The sequence below is a fragment of the Pseudorca crassidens genome, chromosome X (genome assembly GCF_039906515.1).
Source record: "Pseudorca crassidens isolate mPseCra1 chromosome X, mPseCra1.hap1, whole genome shotgun sequence".
NCBI lineage: Eukaryota > Metazoa > Chordata > Mammalia > Artiodactyla > Delphinidae > Pseudorca > Pseudorca crassidens.
In genome coordinates, this window is record NC_090317.1 from 9,633,799 (window position 1) to 9,651,626 (window position 17,828).

Below are 17,828 nucleotides of genomic sequence, written 5' to 3' on the forward strand. Positions count from 1 at the left end.
CAGATGGGTTGAGGATTGCTGTTTAAATAAGATAGACAGGGAAGGCCTCACTGATCTTAGCAGAGGCCTGATGGACATCACGGGGTGAGTCACACAGATATCTGAAGGTAACACATACCAGGCAGATGGAAGAGCAAGTACAAAAGTCCAAAGGGGACAATCATGCAAGGAGGCCAGTGTAGCCCGGTGTGGAATGAACAAAGGGGAGACAAAGTCAGAAAGATTACAGTAGGCAAGAACAATTATTATACCACACTGTTTTAATTACTAAAGTTTTATGAAAAGTCTTGGTATTTTGTAGATCAAATCTACCTATTTTCCTAGAGGAGTATGTTGGCAACTTAACTATCCTTGTATCACTGTTTCTCTAAAAAATTTTAAGATTAATTTACCAAGTTCCTAGAAAAGCCTGTAGAAATTTGATTGACATTACATTGAAACTATATATCATTTTGGGAAAATGTGTTATTGTTTTATCTTTCTGATAGTTTCTTGAGGTAGAAAACATGGTACCTCTTTCATTTACTTTGTTCTTTTGTGTGTGTGTTTAAGTGTGCTTTACCATTTTTTTCCATGAAAGTCTTGCACGTACATTGTTCATGTAAAAAGCTGTCTACAAGACCTATTAGTCACTTCCCTCATCCCCTTGTCTACACTATCATCACTATACCGCTCTCCTTGCTGCTCCTCAAGCACACCCCTACCCCAGGACGTTGGCCCTTGCTGGCTCCTCTTCCTGGAATGCCCTTCCTGCAGATAACTGCATGGACCACATCCTCACCTCTTTCAGGTTTCTGATCATGTGTTGCTGTATTAGCGTGGCCTTCCCTGACCACCCAATTTCAGTTAGTCCCATCTCAGCGTCTGCTATCTCACTTTCTTCTTTTAATTTTGTTTTCATGGTATTTTTACTCATCAACATCTATTCAAAATTTATGTTGTTCCCCCATAATTATTAAGTTTGTGAAATAGATACTAAAAGCCCTAGAAATTATCTGAGATGATTTGTGAGATAAAGCCTTCGCTAGCAGTTAAGTGGAGACAGAGGAGTGAATAAATACAGTCCTCAAATCAAGTGGCTTCCAAATCACTGCTCCCCCAAAAATGAATGTGACAAGTTCTTCTTTCTTCTCTAGTCCATTTTAGGGAAGCAAGCAGTTGGTTAGAGGACAGGGAGTCTGAAAATGCAAATTTCCACTACTGCAAGTTGGCTGATTCAAGGTCATAGGTAATCACTAATCCCTGGTGAGGACTTTCATCACTAGGGTTAGAATGCTGGGTCATCAAGTTAACATTAGTTGAGGATGCTACTATGTTGTTATTCAAATATCGGTTTCATTTAGGGGTTGCTTGGAAACCTCACCCTTAAACGTACTGTTTTGTTTATATATAAGTTCACTGGTGTGACACCTATGTGTAATACTGGTCACTGAGATATGAAAAAATTCCTTATTATAAGTGGCAGTCGAAGAAAAAAGGATCTGAAGCAGAGAAATCCCCACCAGATGGAGAAAGTGTGAATCCTGCAGTATCCTCTGATAAATGTTAATATCAAAACAGATTCTCCTGAGCACATGCACCTTAGCTTGAGGCTTGAATCTTGCCATTTAGAGCAGGAAGCATAATTGTCAAATGAGGGCAATAAATATCAATACTGATAACATCACTACTTTTTGTTGAGTGCCCATTGTATGCCAAATATGGTGCTAGGAATTAAGCAGCCTTATCTCATGCAATCGTCAAACAAGTCTGGGAAGTAGGTACCATTTGTATCACCATATTAATAAGTAACTTGCAGCTCAGAAAGCTGAAGTGACACATGATCACATTCTCATGAAAAGAGGTGTAGCTGGGATTCCAACCCAGGGGTCTGGATCCAAAAACTAGGCACTTTCATCTACATCATTGAGACCTAAGGAAACTGAGAACCTTTGGAGCTGTAAAAAAAAAATATAGAATCACAGTTTCACACCTAAAACCCCACATTCTTCCTTGTAGGCCTGATCCATCAGTCCACTGAGGGGCATGTGGAGAAGGTAGCTAGGGAAGCTAAATGTTTTCCCATTTATATTGATCTTTAGTTTCAGAAGCATTTTTTCACATGTTATCTCATTGGATTCTTATTATACTGGCAGGTATAAGTTCCATTTTCCAGTTGGATGAAGTGAGGTTCAGAGAGATTCACTTCTTTGCAGAGAGTCATTTAGAAGCCAGGACTCAAACTCAAATCTTCTGGCTCTAAAAGGCATATATTCTTACTGTCTGGTGCTCACTTCTTCCTTCACCTTTAATATACACACGGTGGTAGCTATATTTAAAAAAAAAAGATTTTTAACCTTATTCTGAATTATTTAAATGGTTAAATCACTTAAAAATATTAAATTGATTTGTGTACATAAAATTGCTGTTTGCCTTTTTAAACTAAATCTATGTGTGTGTATGTATATATATGTGTGCGTGTGTGTGTGTGTACAAATATATGTATGTATTTATCTATTTGCCAAAAGGTCTTTAATCAAAGGGAAAGTGTATACTTTTCTGGTTTAACCTTGTTAAGTTATAGTAGTGGTGGTAGGAGGGGGCATTAGAGTGAAAATACAACATGACGTCTCCCTTACAAGTCTGAAACACATTCCTTATTTTTAAAATGTAGTTATGAAAAGAATAGTTGTAAATCCACAACATATGGCGCCCATTAAGGGTAATACATGTTTGGTGGTTAAAATGGTGCATTTTATTATTCCATTGTGATTTCTATCTTATTATTTATTGTCCGTAGTTAGCAATGTTATCTTATCTTAGGCAATTGCTCTTTGCTATAAGGAGATGAGTTTGCTTTTTGCCATATTCATACACCTTTGGAATAGCTATTTTATATTCATTCATCCTGACATCTAGATCACCATATGTATAATGTAGTATAATATCACTAGAAGCTCTAGAAATAAATGGTTTCTAAGAGTATGAAAATGTAAACCAAATAAAAGATAAACAGGCAAGAGACCATACTAGTGGCAGGTTTCAATGACATATTACTTTTATCATACCTTTTCCCATATTTCATGTTATAAATAGATGTTACAGTTTCCTGAATTCTTGTTTTTCACTGAAATAGGCATAGCAAATAATATGTTTAATCACAGCTAATGTCTCCTTTTAGATTTGATTGTTTTCTACCTAATTCATCATCTTATCTTGCCTGCTACTCCTTTCTGTTCACTTCAGGTTGCAGATGTGGAAAGTGTGAATTCTGCAGTATCCTTGGATAAATATTAATAGCAAAACAAATTCATCTGAGCATATTCACCTTAGGTTATTATTGAGCACTATTCATTATGAAAAACTATCTTGTTAAAATGATAGTAACAGCAAATTATTCTTTGATTGTGTTATATTATGACTAATTAAAACCCAGAACAACTCTGACCTCAGCATGATTTACTGTTCTCCTGCTATTTTCCTGGACTTTCTCTAATGTAATTTTCTGTACTGGGAAAAAAGAGTAATATATTTTTTTCTTGTGGGTATGTATGTCCCAAGATAGAAGGATTGACTTTACATTTTCGGAAATAATTCAAATAAAATGTATAAGCAAAGTTAAATTAAATATAACTATACAGCCAGGCCAAAATGCTTTTCTTCATCAAATGGAGATCCATTCTCAGTGACCAAGATAGTTTTTCAGAGGTATAATCAAATGTGTATGTGAGTGTGAGTGTATGTGTGTGTGTGTGCTTGTGTGTGTGTGTTTGAGGATTACGATTACCTACAGTTCAGTTCTAGGCCCCCTTTTTGTCATCTGCAATGTAACAGATTTGGCCTTTCTAATCATTAATGCTGTTTCCATTTGTGTATTTTATTGGATACCTTAATCTCAATTTCCATAGGTGACTGGAACAGAAAAACAAATAAGACACAGCTTTGCTAGAGAATAGGTTCCAAAAATATCTGTTGACTGCAATAGAAATAAATGTTGAAAATGGAGTGGTTCGCCTAAGTACTCTGCTCACAACTGGTTTGCCAGTAGAGACTTCCAGGTAGGACTGTTAACTTACTGGTGACCAAGTCCCCCCACACTGTCCATTATTTACCCTCTGACTTGGCTTGACAAAACTTTAGTCAGGCTTCTGTCCTCCTCACAGGCCCCTGACATTTGGGTCACCTGAAGCTTAAGCAAGCACCAAGGTGCATAATATCCCCCTTAACAGTTCATTCCAAGAATGGAGAACCGGTTGACCACACAGAGAAACACTTCCTGTTGAAGAGCTCTGATTTTACCAAGCTGCTCACTCCCACCACGTGCCCCTCTCTCCCACAGAGTTCCTGCTAGCCCTGCTTCCCCCTTCACATGTAAGAAAAGCCTTTCTCTGTTTGATTTTGAGGTGCTTGCAGATCCTGAGGTTGGAGTCTTCTCCTTATTGTAACAGTCTTTTTGAATAAAGTTTCTCCTTGGCTAAGTCCAGGTTTGTTCCTATTTGACACTGGGCAGGCAGACTGATCTTCCCAGTTACACTTTGCTGATTCATACAATTAAGCGTAAAGATGAAGCTGTGCCGGGTCTATTCTTCTATTTGAATTTCGCTTTTTGTGGCCTCTATTCTTTGACCTCACTCAAACCCTGCTTTGAATATTTTGTCTTCCTTGTGGTCAAACATAGAATTGAGTCTAAACCCTATGTTCTCTCTATTATATCTAAAACAGTGATACTTCTGAAACTTTCTTCTCATGAGATCCTTTAGCTTATCTTTTCAGGATCTGTTTGCTCATTCTTTTCCCCTCACCTGGTTCTTGTAATTTGAATCATATGTATCTAAGGGCTCTGTTCTAAACTTTTCTTTCTACATTTAGTTACTCCCGTGGCTTAAAGGATGCTTGCAATTATTTCCCATCCCCGAGCAGTATATTTCTATTTTCCCATCTGTCTGGATTTTTCAACTGGATGTACAGGGAGAGAGTTGGGGCTAATAATTGTCCTATAATCGGAAAATGACAAGCCTCAGTGAGATTAGTATGTCCTGTGAGGAAACAATGTGCCTAAAGAAGGATTGGTTAAGAACTTTGAAGTGAGACTTCCTTGGCCCCTCGGTGTTTCCAGAAATTTCTGTAACTGAGTGGTGTGATTGTGGACAACTAATGAGAGGCTCTTGCTAGGCCACACCGTAGCATAAAACATAGTTATTGTCCCTAGATGGGCTAGTCTTCACCCTCATTTCATCTGGACTTGCACAGCCTTGGTTTCACCATTCACCTGCATGGACCAATAACTGGTAAGTTCACCTACCAGCAGGTATCTGAGCACTAGAGGAAACCTTTTCTTACTTAACTCTGTTAGACTTAATAATGATTTTTAAAAATGAGAGGGAGAAGTGTGGCAGAGAAAACTGTGAAAATGTATGTGAGGGAAAAGTGATGGAAAAGAATATGGGAGAGAATGTGAGTAAAAATAGGGAGAGAATGAAAGTTAGTAAAGGAACATAAAGCAAGGAAGGAGAAAATAGAAAATAAATAAAGGAATAAAGTATAATCTGTGATACTGTAGAAAGTAAGAGGGAGTGAAAAAACAAGACTTTGAGAAAATAGAAATTTATAAACATGAGAAAGGGCAAAAGATAATATGTGAAAATGAAAGAATAGGAGAAGAAGTTTAATATGGAAAAGATGAGACACTAAAATGAAATTTGAGAATGAAAAAAATGTGAGAGAATAATACAAATGTAGAGAATATGCTGAAAATATGAGATTAAACATGAGAGGAAAGTGAAATAAAGGACAAGGACATTTATGGGGGTAAAAATGAGGAAATGAGTAGAAGATGAAGTAAAGTAAGAAGCCTGGCAGTGAGAAAATAGTGCCAGATAATAAAAGAATAGGCGCAAGAATGAGAAACTACAATGGAAGAAAAATGGGACAAACATAAAAGAATGAGAAGTTCGACGAAATGAAACATGAAAAACGAGAATGAGAAAATACACAAATCATAACATTTTTTAGAGTTGGCTGAATTGTGAGCATATGAGCCACGTGGGAGAATGGAAGGCGGGACTGAGGCAGAGTTGGGAAACAGCGCAGGCGCAGATACTGACACTGGCAGAACACAGGAATCTACAAGCGGCTGGTGTGCACCTGCCGCGTGGTGACATGAGTAGGGGTCCAAGGCCGAGAGCTGGGACCCCGGAGCCAGGACACCCAGAGCCTGGAGCCGAGAGCGGGGCCAGATGTCAAACTTCCCGGAGTCAGGTCAGAGAGGCAGTGGGGCAGGACGCTGCAGAGGCTCTAGAACATTCAGAATGGAATGGGAGAGGCAAGGCAGAGGGGGTGAAATTGACCACTGCCCTGGAGTTTAGTGATTTTTACCTTTGCGGTACAGGCGAGTGTTTAACCATTTGTTTCCTCTACTCTGAAATTGAATTTATAATTTATTCGGCGAACCTCTAGATCTCGCGATTTGGGCTTTCAGAGCCCCTTGTCTTTTCTTTACCTTTACCTCGAGGTTGGATTTTGTTTGTGCTATTTTGGCTAATCTGGAGGAGAAGAGGCTTTTACTTTGTAATGGTCCGTATGGCCTCATCACTTGCTGTCCTGAAATGGGAAGCACTCTTCCGACATAGAGTTACTTTGGATGCCACAGGTCTACTGTCATTAGGGGAGGGCCCTTCCCTTGAGCACCTAAGGGCTCCAGAAACTCCATATTCGTTGTCTGGTCTGTTGCCTTCCCCATGCTTTGCGCTAGTTTACTGTTGGGTGAAGTCTTTATTTGTCATTGCTTTTAAAAATTTCCTGTTTAGTTTGTTTTCCAGATTTTCAGCAGGCTTATTGTTGAAAATCACCTATAACCCCACTATCAAACGAATGCCTCAATGGTCATTTATTTAAATTCTATTTTAATGGCAAGCAACATTGCTCTTTAGGGAAGGCAACAGAGCTGGTTTGTCTTTGCTGCATGTGCTAAATTAAACAAGTGATTTTGGATCCTGAACTAAGGATAAATGTCTTGTCTAGGAAATGACAGTAATCTTGTGATTTTTGAAATGTGGAACAGCTTATTAAAATTTTATATAAGCTCCTTTTCAAAGAATATTACATATTCTGTTTTTAGAAGCTGTATATGATGAATGAATAAAAGTGAATCAATAGGTTTTAGGAATTAGTTGTGCACCTGAAGTGAACAAGAGAATTTTTTTTTTCCCTAAACAAATGTGTATTCTTGGTGCCAACTAAACTTGGAATTTACGGATGGGAAAAATGCCTCAGGATGATTCCGTAAATCCTTTTACCATGCGGATTTTTCTCCATGGAAATTTCACAGTTTATTTAGAGGGAAAGAAATTTACCTTGGTGGAGAATATATATATATATATATATATATATATATATATATATATTCCTCGCAAAGAATAGAACATTCATTGTGTAGTAATGAGATCTATCAGGAACCGTTACCTCTAGCCGGTGGGTTGATGCTTGGCATTGCTTAGGGACTTGCATCTAAGAGTTGACTTAGCAAGTTAACTTCATTTTTTTCCTACCAAGTGCTTGCTTCTCCCATATAACCTATTCTTTTTTCCTTTCCTATTAAACATTTTTAAAGTTATTGCCAGTATATAGTGTGTTTTCAAAACGAGTCACTTGTCTCACCCCTTGTCTTGGTTTCTAAGATGCACTCTTGAAAGTGTTCTATTAAAAGATTTCAATGCAATTCACATGGAGATTGTAGGGGAGCAGAATTTGGCACCCCAAAATATGTCTCTTTGGGATATTAATTATTTTAACCTGGTTAAGTTCTAAGAAACAGCACACAAGGGAAAAACTTTGAAAACCAAGTAGGAGTCACCCTTTTGAAAGAAGCATTTACATTTACAAGGGAAATCTCTGTTCGTAAGGGTGTTTTCCTCTCTATACCAAGAAGAAAATGGCTAAATCTCTGGAAATTTATCAGTGGAGAAGGCATGGACTTAAATCTGCACAACAACCTTACCCTTGTTTACTGTGCTTTTCCTGGTCACCTCTCATAACTGGCTCCCTCACCCCCAACTTCTTCTTTTGTCTTTAGCTGGAGATGGTATTTAAGGTGGTGGCTTGGGCCATTTTGGCGGGTTACTCAGTTCTCCTGGGTCTTTCCCAAGTATACATGTTGTTAAACTTTGGTTTTCTTATTAATCTGTCTCATGTCAATTTAATTCTTAGACCAGCCAGAAGAGTAGAGGGAGGGAGTAGAGTAGAGTAGAGGGAAATTTCTTCCTCCTCCCCAGCAAAATCTTTCAAGATCTTTGACTACTGTGAGAAATATATATGAAATTCAAGAAAATGCTTAGCCTCTGAATATCTTATGAATCGTTATTTTAAAATAATAATTCCCAAATGAATTCCATGTTTCTAAATTATTATATTTAATAAGCTATTTTTATTTGTACATTTTATCTCATTGTAATTAACTTCTGGATCTACATTTATCTGTTGGTTCCTGTTTGTTTCATTTTTAGTCTTCAGACTTTTTTGGCTTATCAGAGAATGTTTGAATCAGTATTTCCATAAATTAATGGTAGGAGTTTTACAAACTACAGAATGCAAAGAGAGCAAATTATCCTTAAAATTGGACAATCCAAGGATTATTTAAAAGATATTTCCCTTGTAAATGCAAGGAAATAATGTAGCAATTAGAAATGAACCATATAAATGTGTACTCCAGTTGTGAACCCTAGAAAGGTGACAGTGTAATGAGATTTGACAGCATGTAGAAAGGTGAAAACTCATTAACAAGCTAGGATCTGCATTAAAAAAATTGATTAGCATTTTTGTATTATGTAAGAAGATGGCTTAGCATTTCAGGAGGAGAGCAGCAGTTGTGTGGCATTTAAATCTATTCTGAATTAAAAGTGATCAGTTTAAAAAAATTACAGAAAATTCTTATGCAAATGAAATATAATCAAGCCATGCTTCAGACTCATTATGTGTGATTGATATGCACTGTAACTTGCTTACTAATTCAAGGAGCAGAGGAATTCCAGTTACCTATCGTATTGTGGATGCAATACTGTGCCTCACTGCTGGAAGTGATATTAAATTTATTATGATAAACGGGGTAAGCCAACAAGTTGGGTCCTTATCCAACTTGACATTTATGTGAAATGATAAGAATTTCTTATTATCCTGAAAACCTTAGCTTCCTCATAAATGTTAAGATCTTTTGGAGATTCTTAAAGGTATCAACATTAAGAGCATGAGAGAGAATATAGGTAATAGAGAAGAGTACTTTGTAATGCTTTTAGAAGAAGACATATGCTTGTTGACCTAAAAGTTTGTTTATTAGTGATCAGTAAGTAATTAGAGAGTTCTCTAATGTGTTTCTTTAGTGAGTTCATGTCTAGTTGTGAGACAACTTGGTCATGAAATTGCAAATTGGGCTAACCTTGCAAACTATGAAGTTATTAATGTGCCCACATTTCTCCCAGCTTCCAGAGTTTTAACAATTTTTAAGTGTATCACAACCTACAAAATCCATACTGGTCTATTTCAGCAATTCTTCATCTAACTTTAGGATTTTGACAATACTGATTGGTTCAGGAACTGATTGGTTCAGGAACTGATTGGTTCAGGATAAAAGCTAAAGTTGATATATCAAAAGTCAGTGTTTCTTTATTTTTTTAAGTTTTAAGAAGACAGATTTTAAGATGCCCTTTCTGATACTGCTTGTTGGACTTACCTTGGAAATCTATGATGTTAACATCCTCAATTTTCTCAGTTTTCAAAGTTTTTAAAATTAACTTTTTAGTTAATATTTTTTAGGCTCTTCTTTTAGTTAAACACACACACACACACACACACACACACACACACACACACAAACAGTGGTTGGTTCAGGATAAAAGCCAATGTTGGCATACCAAAAGTGTTTCTTTCTTATTTTGTAAGTTTTATGTGACAAATTTTAAGATGTCTTTTTCATATTAATGATATGTAATTTGTAATTTTAAAGGCTTTTGTAATTGGTAGCATTTTTCATTGGTATTTTAAATGATACTTAATTTTTATGATTTTGATAGTAATATATTTTCACAGTAGAAAATTTGGAAGACAGAAACATATGAAGGAAGAAAAATCAAAAAATTACCTTGAAGGGGAGCAGAATATGTCACCCCCAATCCAAAATATGCCTCTTTGGCATAAGGATTATTTTGAGCAGATTATTTTTTAAGAACCAGCAGATTTAGGAAAAGGTCTGAAAATCAGTAGTAGCGGTTACCCTTTGGTAAGGGAATCTTCCATTTATAAGGGAAATCTCCATTTGTAAGGGTGTGTCCCTCTCTACTAGGAAGAAGAGGGTGACTCTGAAATTCTAGAAAGTCTTATCAATGGAGAAGGCTTGAACTTTTCCTGGGTTTCTCCCATGTGTAAGGAGAGATATATGTTATTAAACTTCTGCTTCTTTTTCTCTTGTTAATCTGTCTGTTATTACAGGGGTTGTCTCAGCCAAGAACCTAGAAGGGTAGAAGGAAAATTCGTTTTTCTTCCGTATAATATGTAATATTATAATTCAGAGTTAACCATGGTTAACATTTTGTTATATTTCCTTCCAATCTTTCCAGTACGAGTGTTCTTCAATGTTCATTTAAATCCAGTAGAGGAAATTGGTTCAAGATGGCGGAGTAGAAGGACGTGCTCTCACTCCCTCTTGCGAGAGCACCAGAATCACAACTAACTGCTGAACAATCATCGACAGGAAGACACTGGAACTCACCAAAAAAGATACCTCACATCCAAAGACAAAGGAGAAGCCACAATGAGACGGTAGGAGGGGTGCAATCACAGTAAAATCAAATCCCATAACCGCGGGGTGGGTGACTCACAGGCTGGAGAACACTGATACCACAGAAGTCCACCCACTGGAATGAAGGTTCTGAGCCCCACGTCAGGCTTCCCTCTCTGCCCCCACTATTATCTTCGCCTTGGAGTATCTGTCCACAGGGGACAGACTCCAGCTGCTCAGCCTGGGCCCCATCTATCTCCTGCCTCAAGACCACATCAAATGTGACTTTCCTTTCACTTCTGTGTGTACATAGGCAGCTTCTCCTTTGATTTGGGGCTCCAGGTGAGTGTTCGGTGCAGTGACTGGATGGGCACAAAGGGCCTGCATGCCCACTTCAGCACGTGCTCTGACATAATGGTGTTTCACTTGGCAGAGTGCTCTTGTCTGTGTATTAATAATTATATTCATTATGATATTAATAATTTTCACAGTGGCCCTGTCTACAGATTAAAAATCCCATCTTCGGGCAAGTCAGCTGGACCTCAGCAAAGTTAAGTGACTTGTATAAGCTCAGGCCTCTCAGATGTGGTGGAGCCAAAGCCAGAATTTCAATTTTTCTGATCCCATTACACCACGTGGCGGGGTGTGTGTGTGTGGCTCTGTGTGTGTGTGTGTGTGTGCGTGCGTGCACACATGTGTAGGTGTGCTTGTGTGAAAGTGTGTGTTTATATCCTCTTCTGTAGCTGAACAGCAGTTACAGATATTTTCCTTTTAATTTTTTTCTCTCTTGCAAATACCCATGCAGGTTTAGAATAGAGCATTCTTTGTCTTTAAAATAATATTATCTATTACTTACGAATACCAAACTTAAGGGAAAGGAATAATACAGTGCTGACCTGTGTACATACCACCCAGCTGAAGAAATAAAACATTACAGTTAAAGCCTTTGATGTGCCCTGCCTGATCCCATTTTCTTCTCTGCTCTTATAGGCTATACTGCACTTTCAGTATAGTTTTTCAATGACCACTCTTTTATATAGTAACAGTTTAGTTTGTGTCTAAGACTAATCACACGTATATGTATATTCATATATATGTATGTATGTGCATATATGTATATAAATGTATGCTTGATGCTTCTGAAATTATAATTAAGATCAACAATAATATATTGCATTTCCGTAGCAATTTACATTTCCAAAGTACTTTGAAATGTTTCATCGCATTTTACTTTTATTAATTGACATGTGTGCCTTAGTCTTTGGAACCTGCAGAGTCCCTCTGCAAGTCGGATAGATATACATGTGTGAGGCTGGGTAGTGCAACATAACCGCTTTAGATATTCCCATATCCTAACCCTTGTGCAAATGCTAGAGAATAATGCTTCAGAATTCTCAGTTCTGAGTAGTCATTAATGTGAAGCAGTGGGGTATTATTCCACTTTTGAGTTGTAACCAAATGCACCGTCTATATGCATAAATACATTTTAATTCATGACATTATCATAGACATAAAAAGCTGACGTATATTTGACTTAGGAGCAACACCTGCAGGTTTCTTGGAACCTCTCGACATTCTTTACTGACAGTTCTCACAAATCAGACTTTCTCCTATGGTTCCTTTCCTATTTCTGGTTAGATCAAGCTGGATGACTTATCTCCCTCTGTTTCATTCCTTAGCTTTTCCAGAGCCACATTTTGCTCTGGGAAGGGGAGAGAAGAGTCAACTGATTTTCTTCCTCAGACTCAGAATGGGTGCAGTAATTTTCTGTAATATATTTCAGGCTGTTATTCTCATCTTCCGAAGCAATTTATTATCTTTAACCTGATTTTTATCCCTAAGGCTAAATCATCATTTTTATATTAGGGATAACACAGCTGCTGGGGGATTGCATAAAGGACTGAGGAATAGTGAAATTGGAAGAAAAGCAAAGTTAACCCTTGACCAGCTGGTATATACTCAGTAATGTCAGGAAATGAATGCTATAGGGTTGTAGCCCCAGACTAGCCCCGGGAGGGGGGTGATCCAACCTTATTTATTAGCAAATTCCTGTGGGTCTCACGAGAGAATTCACTCTTGGCAGTATAGGGAGTAATGACAGGTCCCGGATGAAGGCATACAAATAATCTGTTTTTGTTGCATGGGTTTCTTACATTACCCAATGCAATACTTACGGTAATTATGATTTTTTAGAGAACCGGCTATATCCATGAACCTCAAAGAGATGGATCTGTTAGTTAAGAAATACCCAACTGGCAAAAGGAATAATACAGTGACTACCTGTGTGCATGTCAGCCAGCTGAAGAAATAAAACATTCCTTATAGTTCATGGCTTTCGCTCACCATTTCTGCCCTTCGGAAGTCTGAAAATCTTTCTTTTGAACTAAACGCTCTCGGGCAGTGGGGACTATGAAGGAGATGATTTGTTCCACAGTTAGCATGCCGCTTGGGAAGGTGGGGTTTAATCCTCTAGGGATCTCCCAAGTTCCAGAGGAAGTAGAAGGCTCTCAAGAAAGAGGACTGGAGAGCAGTATTCCCAGCCCAGGCTGCTGTGGCTTAGAGACTTCCAAACTTGTGTAGCAACTTACTTGTCAGATTTCAAATTGAGCTTTCCACTTTAGGTTGAATATTGGGCTGAAAGCTAGCTGACATATTAACTTAGAAGATATTTCACTAACAGCTGCCCAAAGAGACTAAATATTTACCACACTTATATTTTTATAATATAAATATAAACTAATAAATATAGACTAATATATTTACCACACAATATAGGATAAGGAAAGCAAATTAAGGAAAGATTATAAATGAAACTAGGTGTCATGTCCTGATTAAGAAAATGTAGTCCCTCCCGCCACCCACCCCCGGCCCAGTAACATGGGATTACTTTGGCGTCATAACCCAACACAATTCTTGACAACATTGCCATGTAATCATTCTGCAGGAAATCGGGCTCCGCTGAGTCTGGACTGACAACATGGTGGCTGGTATAAACTGTAGTTTAGCTGACTACTTAGCCTTGAAAGTAAAAAATAAACATGTAATTCCTGAAAACAAGGGATGGTTTATGAAATAAACATTTTCTGCTTTAGAAAAAAAGCTTTATGCAATTCAAAAGGGTTTTGTTTTTAAAACATTACTCACTAACTGCATTTAAGCATAAAAATAACTCTTAAGGTTTTCTTTCAGTCTGCTCCATACTGTTGCATTACAATATTTAATTAGATGATTCATTAAATTTATGAAAGTTTTCAACTCGTGTTGAATATAACTTATTAAATTTTAATTTTAAATGACGCTGTAATAACCTCTTTGGGAGTCATCCTGCCTAGGCTGGCTGTGACTGCAGACATTCACATATTCTACCGGTGCAGCTAGAGGGGCTGCATACATGGACAACTCAACGGCTTTCCTTCCCTCTACTCTCTACCTGTGTTCAGCCCCGGTATAACTTAGCAACTTTTCTCATCAACTGATCAGTGATCTGCACATAGGAGGTAGTCAGCAAATGCTAAGTGATGCAAATATTTCTGTCTGAGTAGCCAGTGTAATCAAATGAAGCAATTGCAAGATTTTAAAAAGTCAGGTATCCCAGTTCTGTCTATAAGTATCTGTGCAATCTAGGGCCATCCCTTGACCTCTCTGGGTCTCAGTTTTCTTACCTGTCATCCAAATGGCTTAGACCCAGTGGTTTCTGAAGACCAGCCCAGGATTAACCTTCTCTAGTTCCATGTCCCTCCGCTCTCATCCTGCCTACAATCTCAGATCCATCTTTCCCTCCACTGAAGACACTGCTCTATGACTTACCTTAATGTCCTAGAGTTAAGTATTTGCTGTGCTTGCCATTTTTCAGATTTATCACCAACTTCTACATTGCCATTTGGAGAAAAATAAAAATAGCTTTTCCCTGTAAACTGAGAATGTTGCTACATATTTGCGATCTGGATCATCAAGTGAAATATTCTTCTGGTTGGGAGTGGCCCTTGCCTTCCTGCCCTTAAGTTTCCTGGCTGCTTCCATTTAGTGCTTTGATGGGGAGTCATGAGGACCAGCTACCAGATCTCCATCTGCCACCAAATCCCTGTGTCACCAAGGGCCAGTCGCTTCCCAGCTTGCACCTCAGTTTCCCCAGATGTCTAATTAGAGACCTTTATTTGATTATATCTAGAATCCATTATATTCTGATTCTTTATGAATCTGTGTTTTAGGGTTGCCGGTTATTTAAAGACAAGAAACGTCAGAAGAACTTTTAATGAGCACCTACTCTATGCCAAGATGAGAGGTATACTTTAAAGGTAAGGAAAGTGAGGAGCAGAGTGGTTAAAAAGCATGCCTAATCGTTAATAAACCAGCAAAGCTGCAGATGGCACAGTCAGGACTTGAATCTGTGTCTGTCTGATTCCATAAGCCATACTAGCTGGAAAGGTTAGTTGGATGTGTTTTATTTTATTTATTGTATTTGGTAGGTGATAGGGAACAAGTTTTTAAGCAAGGGTTAGTGTGATTAAAGGCATAATTTTAAAAGGTCAGCGTGATGGTGTTCCTAGAGGATAGCAGCCGTATTTAATTTCTCCCTTTACTTTCAGTATCTAACACAGTGTTTAGCAAATGGCAGTTACATAATTGATGTTTATTGAATGGAGAGATGGATGGATGAATGATGGTGATGCATAAGTCATGAAATCAGAGAAAGGAGAAATACTAGTGGTAATGCTACTGTGATAATCTAGAGATGAAGTAATAAAAATTTGAACCAGAGTGGTGGCAGTGGGACAGGACACATGCAAAGAGGAAAAATTGACTGGACCTAGAAACAAATTAAATTTGGGCACGAGAGACACCAAAATGGCTCCAAGGGCTTTTGAAGCCTTGTTGGTTGCCACTGATGGCTTGATATCATCCTCAGAATTCTGGTGGTCATCTTGTAATCAGGCATCTATTGACAAATGCAGGGGAGGGCTGCAAACAATAGAAGACAAGTGGAACACATTACCATCTGAATGAATTATAAAACTGAATGCATTTATATTTGAGTTTGACCCACATAAGGACCGCAATACAGCAGACAGGAGGTGCTGGAGAAAATAGAGGATATAGGTCTCATGGAGAGGTTCATTGCAAGAGGCTATAGTTGACACTGATTTCTTTTAAACTATTTCAGCCTCACTTACCCCCTTCTCTTTCTTTACTCAAGACGTCTCCCTTTGGTATTGAACTGGGTACTGCTTATTCGCGAGTAGGGGTCTTCCAGCATGGAAAAGTAGAGATCATTGCCAATCACCATGGCAAATGTACCAGTCCAAGTCGCTCTCACAAAGTGAACACCTCATAGATGAGGTTGCTAAGAATCAAGAGGCAATGAACCTCACCTGTACCATCTTTGATGCCAAGAAGCTGATTGGATGCAAGTTTGATGATGCCGCAGTTCAGTCAGAAGGAAGCACTGGCCTTTCCAAGTGATTTGTGGAAAGGGAAAGCCCAAAGTAATTGTACAATATAAAGGAAATAATATTTTTTCCCCTAGAGGAGATCTCTTTCATGGTTCTAAGCAAGATGAAAGAATTTGCTGAAGCCTATTTAGGGGAAAAAAGTAGAAATGCAGTAATTACTGTTCCGACCTACTTAAATGATTCACAGTGTCAGGCCATCAAGGATGCAGGGATCATCACTGATCTTAATATCCTGGGAATCATTAATGAGCTTATGTATTGCAGCACCATACTCCAAGGCTTGGATTTAAAAAAAAAAAAAAAATCCCCAAACACCTGAAGCTTTAAAAAAGAGAAACGTGCTGATCTTTGACTTAGGTAATGGCACCTTTGATGTATCTATCCTAAACATCCAGGATGGCATCTTTGAAGGAAACTCCACAGCTGGTGACACACATCTGGCTGGGGAAAATTTTGATAACTGTATGGTGAATCGCCTGGTTGATGACTTCAAATGCAAGCGCAAGAAGCATACAGCCCCCAACAAGCAGGCAATGTGCCACGCCGAGGCTGCGTGTAAGAAGGCAACATGTATTTTGAACTTCTTTGCTCACCCCGGGTTTGAAATTGACTGGTTCTCTAAGGGTGTGGATTTCTACCCTTCCATTTCCTGAGCCCACTTTGAGCAGCTCAGTGCTTATCTCCTCCGTGGTACCTTGAAGCACGTACAGAAATCTCTGAAGGATGTCCAACTTGACAAGAGCCAGGTTAATGGACTTGTGCTAGTGGGTGATTCCACTTGTATTCCAAAGTTCCAGAAATTGCTGAAAGATGTCTTGAATGGAGAGGAGCTCAACAAGACCACCCACCATGATGAGGCCGCGGTGTGTGGCGCAGCTGCACAGGCAGCTCTTCTCACAGGCGACAAATCAGGGTATGTGCAGAGAAGCTCGTTGATGTTACCCATTGCCCAACAGGCACTGAGACAGCAGGGAGGATGTGACATCCCTTATCAAGAGAAACACCTCAATACCTCCAAAGCAGACCCAGATGTTCCCAGCTTACTTTGACAACAAGACCACTGTCTTAGCAAAAGTGTATGAGGGAGAAAGGGCTTTAACGAAAAGAAACTGCTCGGCAAGTTCGTACTTCCTGGGATCCTCTAGCTTACTGTGGTGTTCCTGACATCCAGGTGACCTTTGACAGGGTCACCAATACCATCCTCAGGGTACCTGCTGCAGACAAAAATGCTGGCAGGAAGAACAAAATGCACATTACTAATGACGAAGGCTGTTTCAGTAAAGATGATACTGACCAGATTGTAAAAGAAGCAGAAAACGATGGAGTAGAAGGGGAAGTCAATAAAGATCGGGTAGCGGCCAGAAGCACCGCAGAATTCTGCACCTTCAGTGGCATATGCGGGCATATGACTCCATTTCAGTCAAGAAGATAAAAGGAAGGTTCCTGGAAAGTGCCAGGAACTGTTAAACTGCCTCAAATGTAACCAGAGCTGAGTGTGAGTGTAAGCGGGCTTCGCTCCGCAGTGGGATCTGGCCGCTGGGGCTTCTGCAGCTCAGCTGAGCCTCGGGTTAGTATCAGGGAAGTGGGCTAACAGTCATTCTTTGGAGAAACTTTCCTGGTCTCCACAGTCATTT

General features: G+C 38.8%; 1 pseudogene; it reads left to right on the plus strand.

Annotated features, from left to right (window-relative positions):
* LOC137217316 (heat shock-related 70 kDa protein 2-like) overlaps positions 1-17,626 on the plus strand; it is a 75,510-nt pseudogene extending 57,884 nt beyond the window's left edge.
* The last annotated feature ends 202 nt before the right edge of the window (positions 17,627-17,828 follow it).